Source organism: Mesoplodon mirus (assembly GCF_964341445.2).
Source record: "Mesoplodon mirus genome assembly, chromosome: 20".
Classification (NCBI taxonomy): Eukaryota; Metazoa; Chordata; class Mammalia; order Artiodactyla; family Ziphiidae; genus Mesoplodon; species Mesoplodon mirus.
Window position 1 is genome coordinate 7701045 of NC_138996.1, and position 16701 is coordinate 7717745.

Here is a 16701-nt window from a genome sequence, read left to right on the forward strand (position 1 = left end):
TAAGACAGCTGTCATATACAAATGAGAACACAATTTAATGAAATGGTGAAAACACCTCAAATTCTGTAGTGGTCATCAGATATTAACTGGGTCAGAACTCCCTCCTTGGAAGTCTTAGGTGCTTTAAGTACAACAAACGTCTAAATGATTGTGTTTCAGTGAAGCTGCTGTGCTCCTTTGCTTTCAGTAACAAATAAGATCTGTTTATTTTGTGTTCCAGGGCACAGCCCTGTGCCCTGGGGTTAGCTTTCAGGGCAAAGTAGAACAGGAGGAAGGGAGGAAGAAGATGGCTCTCCTGTCTTTTCTCCAGTACACCCTGGCCTGAGCCTGGGCCCCTGCCTGAACCTCACGGCCAGTGATGCTTGCGCAAAGCCACAGCATGTTAGCCTCAAGAGCTTGGGATGCATCGAGGCTGCTTCTCTGCCCAGCTTCCCTGGTGCCAGCGCCCTGTCTAGAGCACCAGATGAATAGCTCCTCCCCTCACCGCCCCCATCACCTCTGAGATCAGCTCCACTGCCTCGGCTTATTGGGGTCACTTCATTAAGGGATGAGCAGAAGGGAACAGACGTGAGGCATCCAGAGAAGGGCAGGAGGAAGTCTCTCCACTTTCCTCTCTATCTTTTCACTCCCCTGTTCTTTCAAGCTGTTTAGAAGACCTCTCACACAATTTCTCAAATTTCATGATAATATTCCCAGAAAGGATGTATAAGACATGCCAGAACCCCAGAGAAAATACCTCTGAAATCAGCACCGCTTTTGCATAGTGTTGGGGCCACTTCATAGAGAAGGGCTGACTCTTTTATATTCTATGGTTTTTTTAATCTGAAATGTATTGACAGGTCCATAAAAACACATTGGTTTGTTATTTTTAATACAGCTGAACAACACAACATTGTCTGGCCAAAATCGGTGTTCACAGCAACTGAGGTTCACTGGTGCCATATATGCACAGCCAACAGAACCTCCCTAACTTCAGGCAGATCTTTGTAACATCCTTCTAGAATTCTCTGTTCAACAAGCATAGCAGGAGAGTCCTTCTTCTTGGAGGTTTTATGAAGTTTTTTACCTTTATTACTTAATGCATCATTTTATACCACTTGGATATGGATGCTTTCATACGATAATCAGAATCCATGAGACAATGGTTTCAGATGTATCATTCATTAAAGAAAGCAATGACTTACATTGCATCATCTGTTTTCATTAAAACGTCTTAAGGAGGGCTTCCCTGGTGGCGCAGTGGTTGAGAGTCCACCTGCCAATGCAGGGGACACGGGTTCGAGCCCTGGTCTGGGAAGATCCCACATGCCGCGGAGCAACTGGGCCCGTGAGCCACAACTACTGAGCCTGCGCGTCTGGAGCCTGTGCTCCGCAACAAGAGAGGCCGCAATAGTGAGAGGCCCGCGCACCGTGATGAGGAGCGGCCCCCGCTCGCCGCAACTAGAGAAAGCCCTCGCACAGAAACGAAGACCCAACACAGCAAAAATTAATTAATTAATTAATTAAAACGTCTTAAGGAAATTGTTCTGTCTTAAAGGCTCCCTTTCTTGTTCATATGCAACCAAATCACCCCTTCTTTTCCATGAGAAACGTTTTATTTTTCCAAGTTAAAGTTGGTGATTTTAATATTTAGTAATAGCCACAATCATTCTTTTTTATTTACCATATGCAGTTGGTAAGAGTTTTCTTTTACCATTTTTCTTTACATTTTATGATAATGTTCTCTTTTTTGTTTGATAATGTCATAAGCCTAATTTTCCCTTCTGCTAGGTCTTGGTTATTCCCCCCAAAGGCTGATAATTTAAATGAAAGCATTTAAAACTGAATGTTAGCAGAATGGCTATGTGGTCACATGCATATATGGGGAAATAAGCCTACAGATAGTGTTAATATTATTTCTTGCAAATTAAGTCTAATGCAGCACATGCAGTAAGCAGCTTCCCTTCAGGGCTGAGCTGATTGTAAAACTGAGGCTAAAGTTTTCAAAAGGTAACAAGAGGGAAAGCAAATAACTAGGAATCGGTTTGTCAACTGCTGCTGCAGGGTTGACTTCTGAGCCTCATCTGCATCTGACAAAGATAATGACAACTTAAGAATTATGCCCATAGGGCTTCCCTGGTGGCGCAGTGGTTGAGAGTCCGCCTGCCGATGCAGGGGACACGGGTTCGTGCCCCGGTCCGGGAAGATCCCACGTGCCGCAGAGCGGCTGGGCCCGTGAGCCATGGCCGCTGAGCCTGCACGTCCGGAGCCTGTGCTCCGCAACGGGAGAGGCCACAACAGTGAGATGCCCGTGTACCGCAAAAAAAAAAAAAAAAAAAAAAAAAAGACTTATGCCCATGGTATGAGAGTCTAGTCTAAATTAACCTGACCAGTTTTTTTGTTGCTATTTGTTAACAAACGTACCAGACTGGTGTCTCTTGCAGACGTGAGCTGATGTTGGCCCAAGGAATCCATTAAACAGGTCCTTCGAGGTTATCTGGAGCCCAAGTGCAAGTTGAAAAGAGACAGCTAGTTTAACTGAAGCCAGAGGATGGGGGTTACTGGGAGGATCAGTTTCAGAAAGGCAGGAAGTGGCAGTGAATCAAGCTTACTGGCTTGAGGAACAGCCTCAACTGTCAGTTCCTTGAGAGCAGTCACTGAGTAAGATTTCCCTCGTTTCCCACTTAATCACACGTGCTAAAACCTTCTCTGTGCCTGAAATTCCCGCCCCCGTCTCTCAGCATCGCCAGGTGCACCCACCCTTCAGGCCTCAGCTCCAGGGTCAGCTCCTGAGAGAGGCCAACCCCAGCCAGGCCCTGCCCCAATGTCTACTGAGATGGCACGGCAGAGATGAGAGACTGACAAGGACAGCCTGCAGGGGAGAAATGGACACGTCACGCCCACGCCCCAACGAGGCCTACTTGACTTTCGGCTCAACCTGACCCCAGACCTACCCTTCTCTCTGCCGTGTATGATTCCTCCTCTCACATGGCTCACCGTTCTAATTACTTACGGTTCTCAGAAGCATCAAAACTGTTATTCCAAGGTGAAGTAAAAGAAACTGGAGGAATTGGAAAGGGAATAATAGAGAAAAGAATAATAAAAGGGGACTTGGAAGGTATTATAATTGAATGAAATCTAAATGCACAAAAGACGGACCCACCTGGAATTCAAACGGTTTTAGGAGATCTTTGCAAGAAGTGATTATGTAAGTGGACAGAAAAGAGCAGGAATAGAGAGGAGGGGCTGCAGAGTGTTACTCCCCCCGCTGAGAGATGCAGTGAAAGAGCTGAGCTGGGCCTCTGCGAAGGTATTTTGTAAAGTCAATGCATTATCATCACTTTTATAGACCACATTCGGGTATAAAAGCACATACAAAGCCTTATGTAACTCCAAGGTCAGCTAAAACCACCACATACATAATTGGACAAGGGCTTTTTTAAACTATAAATGCCTACTTTTGTGTTCTTTTTCTGAACTTTTATGGCTCACCAATAAAGAGATGTGTCATCATGATGTATTCTCTAATGAATCTGCCCTGTCTGTCTATTCAGGACTCTGCAAAGGGAAAATCGGGAGTAAGGGTAAATGTTTTCCTAGCCCTTATAAAAGTACAAAATTAAAAAGGCCTGCTATCCTGTAATGGAAATATTCTACTTAATTGAAATCTCATTTTCAAATGACTCAACTGCAGAACAATCAACAATCACAGGCTTTATGTCCAAACGGGAGAGGAGAGGGGCACAGCTAACTTGCCCGTGGGTTAGAAGGGCTATATTTAAACAGTGAGGGCCAAACATATCTATACAATGGGCTCTGAGAAAAATATGCTGGGTATTTTTTTAATTAAGGGGAATTTTACTCCCAAATTTCCACAGAAAGCTTTTTCTTTTCTAATCTGATTATTCATTGCAGTTTTAGCCACTGCCAGGAAGAAGTCAGAGGATTGTAAAAATCTATGACATCACATCTGAAGCAATGTGACATACTATCGGGGTCCCGGAGCCGCATGTCCCAGCACGAGCTGGGTAGGGGTGCAGGGGTCAGGAAGAGAGATGCACATAAGACACCAAGCTTGGGAGGTCCCCAAAGCGGGAGCAAGTATTGAGAACCACAATCACACCAAGTGTGGGCGACCAGAAGCCGGGTCAGTGATTTAACACTTCTGACAAAAAAAGTTTCCCACCCCTCCCAGACCCACAAAGGCTGCTTTTCTTAATTAGGCCACAGACAACACGCAACTGCTTTGACCCCCTCCCTTTGCCGTGAACAGATGGCAAAATATTACAGTGTCCCGGATTTACAGGGATATATCCATTTGCATTATCTAGAAGTGATCTTTGGAACACTCAATTTTAAAAGAATAGCTCTTGAAACAACAAGGTCCTACTGTAGAGCACAGGGAACTATATTCAATAGCCTGTGATAAACCACAGTGGAAAAGAATATGAAAAAGAATGTATATATGTGTATAACTGATTCACTGTGCTGTACAGCAGAAATGAACACAACATTGTAAATCAACTAGACTTCTATAAAATTAATTTTAAAAAAAGGACAGTTTTTGAAAACTGATATAACAAAACAATGGGATGCAGGGGGATTAAAAGGTGAGAGTTTATAAAGTTAGTTGCAACTTAGCATCATTTCAGTCTAATGAAACGCCTGAAAGCTTTAAGCTTTATTTTGTAATCTATAGGATATTCTCATACAATGAAAACAACGAAATGTACCAAGATTCTTTTAAAAGTCTACTTGTTTCCTTGTAAGAATCTTGAAGCTACTACATGTGAAAACCCCACGCACGACCAGCTGACCGCAGTGTCAGCAGTAACATCATCACATCTTCATGCCTCTCCGGGTGCATCATAGGCAGTACTTTAGATCACCGTCGTGGTAATTATCATTCCCATCGGAGGAAGTCACCCAGACAAGTGGCAAAGACAGCCAGTGAGGGAATCCGTCCCATAAACCGAGCACCCAACCCCGAACCCAGTACTTTTATTATTTACCACCTCACTAAGGTCAAGTTTTCTGAGGAAGAAAATTAGTCTCCTTAAGAAAGGCAGTATTGCGTGGTGGTTAAAAATATGGGCTTTGGAGGCAACAAACCTAAGTCCTAGGCCATGCTCTGCCATATTCCAGCTGTGTGACTTTGGACCAGTATCCCATCCTCTCTGGGCTCGGTTTCACCATCTGTACAATGGACCTATGAGAGCCTTTGTCATTATACACCAGTTTCTGGTCCCCCCGCCTCCACCCACCCAACCTTCCCAGTGCACAGAAGGCTCGCCTCCTGGCCACCTGCGGCTGGATGGCGCCACATGACCAGTTCTGACCAATGAAATGTGAGCAGATATAGGCTCGTGCGGTCCAGGTGTGGACAGTGAAAAGCCCATGCACCCACGATGCCAAAGCCCCTCTGGTACCCAACCCTGGGCTGAGATGGCAGAGGCGTGCTGAGACCACGGAGTCATCTCACGTGGGGTTGTGACTGTAGCACGACCCAAGAGATCCTGGCTCAGGCACTCCTCGGGCCTCTTCTTGTGATGATCAAACAAAATGACAGAGGAAGTTTTTAACACAATGCCTTGTACAGTCACCAACCAATAAAAGCTGGGCCCCATCAGTGTGACTGTACAGGGGCGACATGTGAGAACTAGGATTCAATCTCAAGACACCTAATTTATAGTCCACTTATTCCCTCTACAAATGTTTACTGAGTCTCTACCATGTGCCAGGCACTCTGCTGGGAGCTGAATATACCCCCCAAGAAATAAGCACATCTTTTTTTTTTCTTTTTTTTTTTTTTTTTTGCGGTACGCGGGCCTCTCACTGCTGTGGCCTCTCCCATTGCGGAGCACAGGCTCCGGACGCGCAGGCTCAGCGGCCATGGCTCACGGGCCCAGCCGCTCCGCGGCATGTGGGATCTTCCCGGACCGGGGCACGAACCCGTGTCCCCTGCATCGGCAGGCGGACTCTCAACCACTGCGCCACCAGGGAAGCCCCAATAAGTACATCTTTAAAAATCATCTAGAAACCCCTTTCTGAGGAAGTTTAGGTGCAACTTCTCATGAATATGTACAGATATGTCCTAGTGACTTGGCAAAGAATGAAGCCCTGCCCTGGCAAAGCTCTGAGGTATTAGACCCAACAGGTCTCTTCCTAGAGAGACCACCTAGGAAGCTTCCAAGGCCTCGACTACCCCCAACGCCGCTGCCCCGCACAGAACTCACTGAGCCACGCTGCCTGCTGAAGAGGACCTGATGGAAACGACTGAGGGTCCACAAGGATACAGCTCTGATTTCCTTCAAGGATATTCTAGGGAACAAACAGCTTGTTACATTAGCATCTCACAGTGTATCCTAACTGCACTTGCCAGGTATCAGCTCATTTTATGAAATATGTGAGCTGGATAGATAGATCCAGATTAATCTCCCAATATTTTAATCTTGTTTTCTCCTTGATTCTCAAAACTATACTCTACTTGAGTGGGAAATTCTCCAAAGACTCCCTGGAGTTCAGCTGCTAGAATATTCCCCACTAAACATCCAACTGCTGCTGGACACATTCTCAAAGTAAGAGCTTTGAGCTCCTGATAGAGCCACGTTTTCATTGACTTAGAGACAATGCTTATCTCTGATACAGCTGCACTCAAAGCTCAACATTGACCCCCCATGGCATCAACAAACAGCTCTATTAACTGCAGGAGACTCCTGTAGAATTTAACAGTGAGGCACGACTGCATTTCTCAGTCGTGATCAGTCACACTCAAATCTAATTTAAATTTCCAACAACTTTGCTTTAGAAGTTTTTCCATGAAATGTGGTCTTTGCCTGACTCGCCTGCTGTAAGTTCTATTAACCAAGCTCGGCAGGGCCTTCCACTACACTTGAATGATGCTACATTTGGAGGAAAAAAAAGATTATGAAACATCTAGCAAACACCTGCAATATTTCAGAAAGTAAACTTAGGAGCTTAAGACTTAAAGGTTGGTTGTTTTTCCTTTCAGATTATCCAAAAGGCTGGTTTCGATGCCTGAACAATCATATTTTCCAAGACACAGGAGACAAACCCTCAATTTGGTCCCAGCCGTGAGACTCAGGCTGCTCAAACCATGAAACCAGGTCTCACTGGCCCTCTGGCCCTTTCTTCAGCAACAATGGAAACTTCTGGAACAGAGGCAGAACTGATGTTATTATTCTGACTCATCTGTCTTAAGTTTTTCTTTCCTTGGGGTTTCCAGGTCTCTCAGGACATGGAATTTGCTCATGTTACCAGTAACAGCGACCTGTTGACCCCGTCTGTCTCCTGCCAACCATCTCACATCCTCAAGTCTCCTCCCAACACCTTGCAAAAGTCTTCAAGCTCCTTCAGGACACCCGCAGCCTCCGCAGCGCTATTTCCTTGCCTGAGCTGCTAGACCCACACTCCTGTCCCGTCCCCGGGAGCATCTGAGCATTCTCCAGTGATGTCATCCTTCAGTATCTGCAAGGGATTGGTTCTGGGACCCTCGTGGATACCAAAATCCAGGGATGCTCAAGTCCCTTATGTAAAATGATGTAGTATTTGCATATAACCTATATGCATCCTCTCCTATACTTTAAATCATGTCCAGATTACTTCTAATACCTAATACAACGTAAATGCTATGTAAGTAGTTGTAAATACAATGTAAATGCTATATAAATAGTTGCTGGCACACAGCAAATTCAAGTTTTGCTTTTTGGAACTTTCTGGGACTTTTTTTCTCAAATAGTTTTGATCTGCAGTTGGTTGAACCCTCAGATGCAGAACCCATGGATATGGAAGGTCGACTGTAGATGGACGTTAATCGGATAATAAGCCAGATCACATCAGGTTAACAAAATGCGTTACTCTAGTTAAGAAGAAGTATATGAAATAGCATTGCTGGTAGGGTTTGGAGCATGGGGCGGACCTTGGGAGTCTGCTTGGAGCCCTGCAGACATGTCTGTGTGGACACCCGCTGACCCCACCAGCCCTGCTTCAGGACACAGGTCATAAAAAAAAAAGATGTTCCTACAAGCAGACATGAGCCTTCAAAAACAAATACTTAAAAAAAAGTTTCACAACACTCAAGGCACTTTTTTTTTTCTTTTGCAGTACACGGGCCTCCCACTGTTGTGGCCTCTCCCGTTGCGGAGCACAGGCTCCGGACGCGCAGGCTCAGCGGCCATGGCTCACGGGCCCAGCCGCTCCGCGGCATGTGGGATCTTCCCGGACCGGGGCACGAACCCGTGTCCCCTGCATCGGCAGGCAGACTCTCAACCACTGCGCCACCAGGGAAGGCCTCAAGGCACTTTTTAAAATGTATAAAAACATTTTGAAATGTAGGGAGAAAACAAAGGAAGAAAGAAATAAAACCTGTAGTCATTCACTCATATACTCAACTAAGATTACCTTCAATGCATTAAACAAACAAACAAGCAAAAGCCTTCCGCATGCCTGTCTGTGTGCCGGTGGTTTGCTACAGATGCCCTCGGCAAACTTTATCTGTAAAGAGCCAGACAGTAAATATTTTTGGCTTTGTGGGCCACAAAAGGTCTCTGTCGAATATTCTTCTTTGATTTTACAAGCTTTTTTTTTTTTTTTTTGCCGTGCCACGCGGCATGCAGGATCTTAGTTCCCCAACCAGGGATCGAACCTCACCCCCTGCAGTGGAAGTGCAGAGTCTTAACCACTGGACCATCAGGGAAGTCCCTGATTTTACAAGCTTTTAAAAGTGTAAAAACCATGCCAGCTTGAGAGCCATGGGTGGGCAGCCTTTGGCCACCTTTGGCCATTTTCAGGCTGTAATCACACAGTTCTGCCTTACACCATCTTTGGTGCTCAAACAGCGACGCATGATAACCACCTCTGAGATGATAAAGTTGTAGATTAAGCAAAATACAGAAAAATGAGAAGCTTATGTTTAAAAGGAAAGTGCCTTTCTAGATAGGCACTAAAAGAGCTCAGTTCTGCCTAAATCATTTTATTGGTTCTACAAAATTCCAATTATAAATCCCAGAGCTGTTTGTGTTTCCTTTTGCTTTTCATTTTGTCTCTTTTTGCTCTAGGGTGGAAGTGGGGAGGTCAAGGCAGATAGAGGATAAAGAATTTGGCAAAATGATTCTTTGACTTAACCTTTAACTTAAAGGTTAAAATAAGTAAATTCTGGAAAATAATTGTAAGAAGGAGAAATACAACCTCTCAAATAATGAAACATATTATAAATCTACAGTAATTAAAAGTATAATTTTAGACTAAAAATAGAGTTGCCATATGATCCTACAATTCCACTCCTGGGCATATATCTGGACAAAACTATAATTCAAAAAAATACATGCACCCCTATGTTCAAAGCAACACTATTCACAACAGCCAAGACATGGAAGCAACCTAAATGTCCATCGACAGAGAAATGGATAAAGAAGATGTGGTACATATATATATATAATGGAATAGTACTCAGCCATAAAAAAAGAATGAAATAATGCCATTTGCAGCAACGTGTATGCAACTAGAGATTATCATACTAAGGGAAATAAGTCAGAAAGAGAAAGACAAATATCATATGATATCACTTATATGTGGAATCTAAAATATGACACAAATGAACTTATCTACAGAACAGAAACAGACTCACTGACAAAGAGAACAGACTTGTGGCTGCCAAGGGGGAGGGGGGTGGGAGAGGGATGGAATGGGAATTTGGGATTAGCAGATGCAAACTATTATATATAGAGAATGGATAAACAACAAGGTCCTGCTGTATAGCACAGGGAACTATATTCAGTATCCTGTGATAAACCATAATAGAAAAGAATATGAAAAAGAATGTACATATATGTATAACTGAATCACTATGTTATACAGCAGAAATTAATACCACTTTGTTAATCAACTATACTTCAATAAAATAAATTTTTAAGTATAATTTTTACTGTAAATAAGAAACAGATCAATAAAACAAAATGTCATAGAAACAGACTCTAAGACTCTAAGAAACAGACTCTCTTAGATCTCTTTGTATCTAAGAGATACAAAACATGAATACATGATGAAGTGATGACAAAATCTGTGGTGACACAATGGCTTATTCACCAAAATAATTGCTGGGTCAACTGATTACCTATTGGAGGAAATCAAGTTAGAAATATATACTCCAAAATAAATTCCAAGTAAATCACAAAGTTTAAAAATTCCATTAGAGGAGCTGTGAAAAAACAGTTAAATGTATTATCTCCTTTCTGTATGGGGAAAGACTTTCTAAAACTATGACAGAAATCACACGCACATAAAATATAAAATTGACTACTTACACATTAAAATTAGTAAATTAGGGACTTCCCTGGTGGCGCAGTGGTTAAGAATCTGCCTGCCAGTGCAGGGGACATGGTTTCGAGCCCCGGTCCAGGAAGATCCCACATGCAGCGGAGCAACTAAACCCATGCACCACAAATACTGAGCCTGTGAGCCACAACTACTAAAGCCTGCGAGCCGCAACAAGAGAAGCCACTGCAGTGAGAAGCCCATGAACTGCAACAAAGAGTAGCCCCCGCTCGAAGCAACTAGAGAAAGCCCACGCACAGCAACGAAGACCCAATGCAGCCAAAAATAAATAAATAAATAAAATTAGTAAATTAAATTAATAAATTTATTTTTACATAGTAAATTATATGTTCTACAATATATTATAAATTATATAGCAAGTTAACATTATAAATAATAAATTAAATGCATCTAAAACATCAAAAAACTAAAAGCCAACAACTAATTAGGAAAATATTTTCAACAAATATAATGGAGAAAGGGTCCATAGCCTTAATATATAAAGATCCCTTATAAACTGTTAGGAATATTCTAGACTTCAACAGTTTAAAAAGTATTTTTTTAAAAGAGTAGAAAAGTTTATATTCAGATAAAAAATGTTTAACTTTGCTGATAATCAAAGAAATGCAAATTGAAACACCATTAGTTTTTGCTTCTCAAATTAGCCAGGTCAGCACACAATGTCTGATGGGGGTAATGAGTCCAGGCTCCCACCCACTGCTGGCTGGATGGAAATTCACACTGGGAAATAATTTTGGGTTTTTTTTTTTTTTTTTTTTTTTTGCGGTATGCGGGCTTCTCACTGTTGTGGCCTCTCCGTTGAGGAGCACAGGCTCAGCGGCCATGGCTTACGGGCCCAGCCACTCCACGGCATGTGGGATCTTCCCGGATCGGTGCGCGAACCCGTGTCCCCTGCATCGGCAGGCGGACTCTCAACCATTGCGCCCAGGGAAGCCCTTGGGTTTTTTTACTGTTCGATTTTTTTTTATTGAGGAGTAGTTGATTTACAATGTTGTGTTAATTTCTGCTGTACAGCAAAGTGATTTAGTTATATATACAATCTCTTTACAATGTTGTGTTAATTTCTGCTGTACCGCAAAGTGATTTAGTTATATATACAATCTCTTTCTTAATATTCTTTTCCATTATGGTTTATCACAGGACACTGAATATAGTTCCCCGTGCTATACTGTACAGTAAGACCTTGTTGTTTATCCATCCCATATAAAATAGCTTACATCTGCTAACTCTGGGAAATAATTTGGCAAGCATTATACATCAAGTACCTTTAAAGTGATCATACTTTTTGGCCTATTAATTTCACTTCGAAAAAACTCAATCTAAACAGAGCAATCATAAATCTGGACAAAGCAGATGCACTAAAGTGTACATGGGAGCATTATTCATAAAATTAGGAACAATATTTAAATTGTGGTAGGCATTTAAGCCTACCACTGGGGAATGGTTAATAAGTGATGACATATACGTACTATGAAATATTATCTTGCCATTAAAATAGTGCTCATGAAGAGTTTTTAATGATGGAGAATTTATTATGATCTACTTTAAATGAGAAAGGAGAATAAAAAATTGTGCATGTGTTGTGATCTAAGGTCTGATAAAATACACACAAACACACACACACAAGGACTGGAACAAAATCCTGAAGTGGCCAAAAGAAAGTGAGAAAGTGGGCTTCCCTGGTGGCGCGGTGGTTGAGAGTCCACCTGCCGATGCGGGGGACGCGGGTTCGTGCCCCGGTCCGGGAGGATCCCACGTGCTGCGGAGCAGCTGGGCCCGTGAGCTGTGGCCGTTGGGCCTGCGTGTCCGGAGCCTGTGCTCCGCAACGGGGGAGGCCACAACAGTGAGAGGCCCACATACCACAAAAAAAAAAAAAAAAAAAAAAAGAAAGTGAGATTACAGGTGGTTATTATTTTATTCTTTATATATCACTGCATTTTCTACATTTTCCCCAATTAATATATGGTAACTTCCTACTCACAAAATATACACTTTAAAGACTTTCCTCAACCCCTTAAGAAAAGATAGTAAGAAAGGCAATATTGATACTCACCAAGACAAAACGTATTGGAAACCAGAATCACAAAACTAAAAAGTACCTCGGGCATCTAATCTATAATTTTCACTGTAGGTTAAAACTCATTATAAGAATCTTATGGAACTGAGACATACCCTAAATTTATCAAGGTCTTATCCTAGCCTGCACTCAGCCCAATATTAATAATATTCCCATGCAAACATCAGCAGAATGCTCTGTTTAGGCAAGACACGGGTCTAAGAGTTAAAAAGCCAGCACCGATAAAATGAAAGAATCCATGTAAAAATCCTTTAAGCATCAAAGTTTAATTCATTAAAAGGAAAATAGTCAGTAACCTCGATTTTTTTTTTTTTTTTTTTTTTTTTTTTTGCGGTACGCGGGCCTCTCACTGTTGTGGCCTCTCCCGTTGCGGAGCACAGGCTCCGGATGCGCAGGCTCAGCGACCATGGCTCACGGGCCCAGCCGCTCCGCGGCATGTGGGATCCTCCCGGGCCGGGGCACGAACCCATGTCCCCTGCATCGGCAGGCGGACTCTCAACCACTGCGCCACCAGGGAAGCCCAGTAACCTTGATTTTGATAGTACTAATATTAGATGGTCAGGGCAACACGTGGTATTACGTTAGGCCTGCCCTCACAGTGCAGGAGGCTGGGAAACCGGATTCACCAGGTACCTGATTCTAACACAGTGAACAAGGGAAACGATGTACCGAGATTATTAATGAATCAAATAGGGAGCATGATGCAATAGTATTAAGATACAAACTAAGACATCCTCTAATTAGGACACCAAGGCGCTAATCCAAAGGAAGATAACAAAAAGTGTAGACAGCACTCAAGTACCAAGTTCATTTGGACAGAAAGGACATACCGCGGTGGAAATAATGCAGCTTTTGGAGTCACACAGACGGGGCTGGAATCTCAGAGCATCTGCTGACAAAATGTGTGCTCCTTGGCAAGATTCTTAACCTCTCAGAGCCTCAGCTTCCTTGACCGTCAAGCACAGAGAGTAATGAACCTTGCAGGGTGGGTATGAGGTTTGAGGTAATAGGTACCAGACACATGAATTGAAGCCCAGGTGCCCAGCCATGAATGGAACCTACTCCCCACTCCGTTAGGAAAGACCAGGGGCCACAGAGGCCACCCGTACCCGATGCTGGGGGCACTGCTTTCTGTTTCCTGGCCGACTTGTGGGCCCCAGGGAAAAGCCTTGCTTGGCGCTGGCAGGGGGGCAGTGGCGGGTAGGAAGGGAATGAGGGGCAGACCCTGAGTGATTCCACCGAGTCCAGGCGCTGACGGGCCCTGCTCCACCACAGCCCAACCCAGACTCCAGACAGCCTGGGACCGAACTGGGCAAAAGGGACGGGAAAACAGCCAAAATAATCCCCGGGGAAGGAGCAAACTATAGTAAGCCTTATAATTAAAAGAAAAATAATAAGAAAAAAATCAAGAATGAAAAATCGACAAATCTCAATAAGCCTACTGAATCCTTTAAAAGAGGTGTTGATCACAAAGGAAGAAGAAAATTTCGCAGTGATGGGAAGAATGAATGAAGCCCAAAATCAATATCACTCAGTAGGAAGACAGAGAAAAATCCTGGAAATACAATGATGTGTAAAATAAGAATGCTGCCTGGTGTGCATGAGGATCCTAGACATTGACCTTGCTAGGGGGCAGGGATGGGGAGGGAGAAGGGGAGAGAGAGAGAGAACAAGACAGAGAGCGAGCTCCATTCATCACCACAAGCTGATGAAAGACCCTGAGTGGTACTGTTGATCACTGAAAAGTTAAAGGGCAATTCTGACAACCTGTCAATGAATTAAGGCCTCAGTTTTCAGATAAGTAATAAAGATAATTAGAGGAGATACTGAAAACCATTAGCAACATTAAAATTACGGGTTGTCGGGCTTCCCTGGTGGTGCAGTGGTTGAGAGTCCACCTGCCGATGCAGGGGACACGGGTTCGAGCCCTGGTCCGGGAAGATCCCACATGCCACGAGCGGCTGGGCCCGTAAGCCATGGCCGCTGAGCCTATGCGTCCGGAGCCTGTGCTCCGCAACGGGAGAGGCCACAGTGGTGAGAGGCCCACGTACAGAAAAAAAAAAAAATTACGGGTTGTTGAAGTAGGAGTAATAATGAGCCCTTATTTAGAAAACACTATTGTTTCAGACAAATGTGACAGCCCCTGACCTCAGTGCAGGCACTTCTCTTTTTAGCTGGCAGGAGAGCACAGTGGATAAGGAAGCACCACCCTCAGTGTGACAAGGACCTGAGCATGAACCTTGGTTCTGTCCCCTTCTTAGTTTACACGTCAGTTCATCTCTCCAAGCTTCGATATGTCATCTCTCTCACTGGTGTTGGTGACAATTAACAATTAATTGACAAAAAGACTAGCACGTAGGAAGAGCCACATAAATGTACCTACTGTGAAGTTTAACAGCATCTCTTGTGTTGAGCTAGATTCTCAAGGGCGGGGGAAAGACACGTTCCTCAAGTCAAGATCTTGTCGAGTCACTAAGAAGGGATGACAGCCATGCCAATGATGCTGATGATAACGTGTCTGGTGGCCAACTCCTCAGGGAACACGTGCATTGTCCCCTTGGCCCCCCACAACAGGCAAGCATGGAGGGCTGTGATTCAGCCCACCACAAAGTACCCGGGGACCCCACTTGTCCATGGGCCAGTAAATCAGAGCAAACTTTCTGTGGCCCCTTGCGTCCCCCATAGGGGGCCTGACAAACTACAGCCACCACGCGTGGGCATCACAGGCTGCCCTGAAGGTCATTTCCTGGATCTGCAACAGCAAGCGCATCCCTACCAGGTGGGGAGCAGTCAGCCAAAAGCCCGCTGGGTACCACCTTGACCAGCTATGCCATTCAACACTCTTCCCATCCAGCAGGTACTTCCTGAGCAACACCAGGGACTAGAAGTGGCCACGTGTTTACAAGCCTCTTGGGACATAACGTTATTTTTGTTTCTCCTCAGCTCACCTGAATATTCGAAAAGAACCTAGCAATCTGATCGTCTGCTAAATGGATTAAAAATGTGTATTTCAGTGCTGATCACAATGCTCACCACAGACTAGTGTTATGTCCCAGGAGGGCAGTTATATTATGTACTCTGTAAAATTCAACAGCCGAATTATTTACAAAATGTAAAATAGGTAAGAGGATTGCACATATTTTGGACTGCTCAAAAATTACTAAGCGAAGGTCACACGTTTTGCCTACATCCTAAATAAAAGCTGTACAGTCAGAACGGTTGGCAGCAAGGGTTTGTATAACGAGATGTGTGAGGGACAGGAAGAGGCTCTCCACATGCCAACCTCAGAAATGAAGGCACCTGGCAGGGCTGGGAAGCCGGGCGCTCCAAGGAGCCTTCAGAGGCCAGCACCACGCAAACTAGAACATGACGTACACTGTTGTTCCAGGTTCTTCCAAACTGTTTTGTTTCAGTATCTCGAGAATAATTCTGGAGTCAGTGAATATAATGAGTTTGTTTCATGCTGTACGTCCCTCACCATACCACTATATCACTCCTTCAACACCTCAGAACAACTATCTTCCCAAAAACCTGTTCCAAAAAATCCAGCAAACAATGAAATTTCCAAATACACATGGGTATTTTATTACATATTCATGAACAAAACTGTATTTTTTTAACTTTTTTAATTGAAGTATAGTTGAATTACAATGTTTGTTAGTTTCAGGTGTACAGCAAAATGATTCAGTTATACATATATATATTCTTTTCAGATTCTTTTCCCATATAGGTTATTACAGAATATTGAGTAGAGTTCCCTGTACTATACAGTAGGTCCTTGTTGTTTATCTATTTTATATATAGTAGTGTGCAGTTAATCCCAGCCTCCTAATCTACACCTCCCCACCTTTTCCCCTTTGGTAACCATAAGTTTATTTTCTATGTCTGAGAGTCTGTTTCTGTTTTGCAAATAAGTTTGTGTCATTTTTTAAAGATTCTACATGTAAGTGATATCATATGATATTTGTCTTTCTCTCTCTCTGACTTAATATGATCATCTCTAGGTCCATCCATGTTGCTGAAAACAGCATTATTTCATTCTACTTTATGGCTGAGTAGTATTCCATTGTGTCTATATATATGTACCCCACCTTCTTTATCCATTCATCTGTCAATGGGCACTTGGGTTGCTTCCATGTCTTGACTATTGTAAATACTGCTGCTATGAACAGTGGGGTTCATGTATCTTTTCAAATTAGAGTCTTTGTCTTTTCCAGATATATGCCCAGGAATGGAATTGCTGGATCATATGGTAACTCTATTTTTAGTTTTTTAAAAGACCTCCGTACTGT

General features: G+C 43.4%; 1 protein-coding gene across 7 annotated transcripts in view; it reads right to left on the minus strand.

Annotated features, from left to right (window-relative positions):
• Positions 1 to 16701, minus strand: part of CSGALNACT1 (chondroitin sulfate N-acetylgalactosaminyltransferase 1) — a 323407-nt gene that overhangs the window by 210431 nt on the left and 96275 nt on the right. The gene's annotated exons all lie outside the window — the stretch shown is intronic.